Consider the following 5204-nt stretch of genomic DNA (forward strand, 5'->3'; position numbering starts at 1 on the left):
GCGGCTCACGAGTCTTCTGCTTTCTCCTCCACTCTCCACTCCACATCCGGCCGTTTCTTTATCCTCGCGGCTCACGAGTATTGTGCCTTCTCCACTCTCCACTATACACTCGGCCATTCGTTTATCCTCGCGGCTCACGAGTACCATGCCTTCTTCCTCATCCCTTTTCCTACACACGGCCGTTTCTTTATCCTCGCGGCTCACGAGTACTATGCCTTCTCCTCCGCTCTCCACTCCACACACGGCCGTTTCTTTATCCTCGCGGCTCACGAGTATTCTGCCTTCTCCTTCGCTCTCCTCTCCACACACGGCCATTTCTTTATCCTCGCGGCTCACGAGTATTGTGCCGGCCGTTAGTTTATCCTCGCGGCTCACGAGTACCATGCCTTCTTCCTCATTCCCTTCCCTACACACGGCCGTTTCTTTATCCTCGCGGCTCATGAGTATTGTGCCGGCCGTTAGTTTATCCTCGCGGCTCACGAGTACCGTGCCTTCTCCCTCATCCCTCTCTCCACATACGGCCGTTTCTTTATCCTCGCGGCTCACGAGCTTAACCTGTTTGGCCATTCGTTTAGACTCGCGGCTCACGAGTTCTTCCACAAGCTCATCACATTCGGCCGTTAGTTTAGACTCGCGGCTCACGAGTTCTTCCACAGTTGGCCATTCGGCCTCTTCATTCGGTAGCATGGCTTCTAGCCCCATTCCACTCCTTTCCACTTTCCCTCCCATCTCTTCAACAACATACTCGGGCTCAACCCGTTCTCTAGCATCAAACGGTTCCACCTGTCCCGGATTGTTTATACTCCCCCCAGGTGCAGGAGTTTCGATACCTGTCCCGATTTCTTTATCCTCCCTCTGGGTACAGGAGTCTTCCTCTTCATCCCCGCCAACATCTTCCATCTCCTCATCCAATCCCTCCGCTGCTCGTTCCGAAGTATCATCTGCTTGTGGCTCGGCTTCCTTTGCCTCGCCCTTCCATGTGCACTCCTCTAGAACCACCCCTTCTGGTAATGGATCTGACCCGCAGGTCGTCTTCTCTTCCGCGCACTCCTCCACCAGCACTCCATCAAACAATAAACTGGACTCATTTGCCCATATTGGCTGCTCCGAATAAAACAAGCGGTCATTCTCTTCATAATACGGCCCGTAGGCCTCCTCGTTTTCACTCTGCCACTCGTCCGCATCCGCTTCATACCCTGGTTCTGAAACTTTGTCATAATCATCTTGATAGTCCCTTTCCTCTTCCCAGGTTGTCTTTCCGTGTGCATGATTGGCTTCATAGTCTGGATCAAACCCTTGTTCCTCATAGCCTTCCAGTCGTTGTTCGCTCTCTTTCCACGTGTAGTCTTCGTATCTAATATATTGATCTTCAAAAGGCTCCTCATACATGTAACTCTCTGTAGGTTCGTCACAATGATCATGGTATGGCACACTTGCCACCCACTCTTCTCTTTCATCCCAGTGACCCCCTTCACACCCTTCTTCCATCACTGCATCATCGAACTGGCCTGAATCTTCGTATAACATGGCCCTTTCTCTTTCCCTTTGATTTGCCTCTTCTATTATCTGTTCACGGATCTTCAATTCGGCCTCCCAATCTATTCTCTCCTCTAACCATGGCTCCTCTTCATATGCGTCCGGTTTCCCGGTCTCTGAATCTTCGTCCTCCGATCCGCTCATGGCCTCTGGCAGCCTGGCATCTTTCTCATATTGACCTTCGCGCTCCGCCAGCTTCTTCTTCAATAGATACATCACCTGTTGTAATGCATTGCATTCTTGTGTACTCAATGTTCCACTAGATAATAGCTTTTTAGCATTAGCCAACTGACTCCTAGCCTCTGCATCCCTATCACTTCCGTCGTCCTCCCTCACCTCACTCTTGCTACTAGAATTCTTCTTTTGAGCACTCGCCTTTTCTTGAGTTACTTGAATTTTTGTAGCTTTGCACTTTTCATTTGGCACATTACCACTCAGGTTTGTCTTTTGAACACATGGCTTCGCTTGACTTGCTTGGGGTTTCGCAGCTTTTCCTTTCTCATCTGGCATCTTGTCTCCAGCTACCCCCTCCCCATACTCTTCAAAGATCTCCATTCTTAAATCGCGCTCCAAGAGTAACAAATCAATTCTTGTATTACTTCTGTGTTCTTCGACCCATTCATTGATTTTTCCATTCACCGCTCGCAGTAGTGTCTTGATGTCGCCCTGTTTGTCTTTCACTCCCGCTAATCTCCTTTCCAAATCACTTTCTTCCTCTTTAGAAAAATTATATCCTTTTTGCACCCAATTCACCTTTGTAGCCCACAAAATCCTCCGTTCATCTTCGCAGTCAAACCATTGAGCCAACACCTTATTTTTCGAAGCATACAAATTCTCAATTCTCAGCTTCTGGGCTTCGTTACGCTCTTTTTCTTCATCTTTTGGGTCATTTTTGACTTTTTTCCCACTTTTCTTGCTTTTTCCCATTTTTTGAAATTTTTATGAATTTTTGAATTTTTTTGAATTTTTTATGATTTTTTTCAAATTTTTCTGAAATTTTTTGAATTTTCGCCTGTTTTACCCCTCCCCCGTCTCCGGACGCCTCGGATGCGTCACGGGGGTCCTGCTCTGATACCAAGTGTCACGGACTCCAAAAACCACCACAACATGACTCGGCCCCATAGCACATCAAAACGTGGCATATTACGCCCCTTGGGCCTCAACATGGCACCATAACACGGCTCCTCACCATAGCACGACATGGTTCCCAACATAACACGGCACGGGTTTCTCAACCCACCACGACGCCTCGGCGCGACACGGCATAGCAACGCGACACGGTTTCACAGTCCACCATGATATCTCCCCCCAACGGGCAAGGAGCTTTTTCCTCAAGGCACTCGAAAGTTTCTGGTGCTTACGCAAGGGCTCATGCATGAAACCCTTCATAATGGGCCAACACCCCACTCACCTCTCTCCCCATGAAAAAGACTACCCATCCCCCTCACTCTCACTGTTTGCACTCACCGTCCCCACTCACCTATTCCTGGGGGAAGCCCCGAGCCACTTAACCATGCCCAAGCGACACGCACTACGGCCCCATGCCGCGACGCGCCCAAGGAGAGCCAAGCCTCGAGTAGGGTACCTCCCCTATAGGTGTTGTCACGGACCCCAAAAACCACCACAACATGCCTCGGCACCATAACACATCAAAACATGGCATATCACGCCCTTTGGGCCTCAACATGGCACCCCAACACGACATATCACCATAACGTGACATGGGTCCTCAACATAACACGGCACGGTTTCTCAACTCAACACGGCGCCTCAGCGCGACACGGCACGGCAACGCGACACGGTTTCACAGTCCACCATGATGTCTCCCCCCAACGGGCAAGGAGCTTTTTCCTCAAGGCACTTGAAAGTTTTTGGTGCTCACGCAAGGACGCACCTCCGAAACCCTTTGTGGTAGCACAACACCCCACTCACCTCTCGCCCCATAAAAAGACTACCCTTTTCCCCCTCACTCTCACTGTTTGCACTCACCATCCCCACTCACCTATTCCTGGGGGAAGCCCCGAGCCACTTAACCATGCCCAAGCGACACGCACTACAGCCCCATGCCGCGACGCGCCCAAGGAGAGCCAAGCCTCGAGTAGGGTACCTCCCCTATACACACCCCCCCTACAAAAAACTCGAAGCCCACTTCGAGTTGAGTAGGTACTAAGAGTTTGTTATTTACAAGAATAAACCCAACCCTCTTACCTAGCTTCAAAAAAGTGAAGGTAACTATACGAATGCCCCTACATAGTTATGCTCTCAAGTATACTTACAAGCCGCCTTGTAACGCCTTCGCCCGGTTGAATCTTCCCAATGCTAAAGTGCGGTGTTGGCGTTGCAAGCTCCTTCTTCAATTGGGCTCTTTATAGCCGGATCATCTGATGAAGCCTGGTTGGAGGAAGTCGTGGTGATGCGCTGTAAGGCCACGTACCTCTTTGCTCTTCTTTCTCTATCCATTGCTCCCACATGGAGTAGTCCACCACCCCGCGCCTTAGTTCTTCGTGGTGTGTGTGGGATGTTGGACTTTGCGGCTCCTTCAGCAGTAGATCGCCTCTTTGCATAAACCGCATGTCGCCTTGCGCGGAACGCCCGATCCCAATTAGCCGCACCGTCCCTGGTCTTTCTTTTCCTTCTTGAAGTGCCCTGTCTGGCACGGATCTTCGGGAGTTTACCTGCAAAGCGCTTAGATTTTACCTGTGGTGCTGAGTGTCGGCGCGCTCTCCTGGCGAGGTCCATTATCCCCGCGTGTTTTATCCTTCTACGTTTTGAGCCCTGCTTGGCCACATTCGACTTGAGCGCACACGTCTACCGAAGCCTTTTGTGTTGGCCCTCTCTGGCCCGATCTATCTCTATGATGCGCAAGTAAATGCAGAGGCCATTGCTACAAGGTTGCCATACTGCGCCGGCTTGCACTAAGAGGCCCCACTTGGCCGAATTGAGCTGGATCACCTGCTTGTAAGTTAGATGGGCTTGATGAAAGCCATCAAACCGTCTAGCTTGCAACGCGAGGGCCATCTCTCTCGCTGTGTCCACCTCGAAATTGCCCTGAATGGCCTGATTTTGCAAGTAAGAACAGGATAGCTTGCACAAGTCGAAACACGGGGTTGCCGCATACCGCCTTGCCCTCACAGCCAAGTCCATTTCTTTGGCTGAGAGCGTTGGCCTTCTCTTGCCGAGATAAACCTTATAGGCACACGTTGAGACCAAACCTTCACACTTGGCCTCGGCAGATGAGTTAGGCTCCTTATTGAGCCGAATCTGACTTTGATCCTCTGGAGGGTGAAGCCTCCGCGCAACTTGCTCAGCTCGATCATGAAGCCATCCGACCACGATGATGTCACCTAGCAAGTTGCACCCCTTTGGCCCTGAGACCGGAATGGGTTTGAACGTGCAAGTAGACTTCAAGTTTGAAGTAGACTCCCTGAAAGACACTCTCATCCGAAGTACAAGGTCCCCAGCCTCGTGCACCTCCGCGACTTGAGTCCCATTCCAGAAGATCCACTCGTCGCCATCTGTCCACACAAGGGGCACCCCAGTACCCCCGTCTTCTCTGCTGTATGAGGCCTCGCTTCCCTCGTAATCAGCCACTTTTGCACACTCTCTGACCGCATCAGTTTCGCAAGAGAACACCTGCAGCTCATTGCTGAAGCTTACATGCCTTCCCT

The sequence above is a fragment of the Lygodium microphyllum genome, unplaced genomic scaffold (assembly GCF_053477565.2).
Source record: "Lygodium microphyllum isolate KBCC unplaced genomic scaffold, Lygodium_microphyllum_v1.1.10 scaffold_68, whole genome shotgun sequence".
In the NCBI taxonomy this organism is placed as follows: Eukaryota; Viridiplantae; Streptophyta; class Polypodiopsida; order Schizaeales; family Lygodiaceae; genus Lygodium; species Lygodium microphyllum.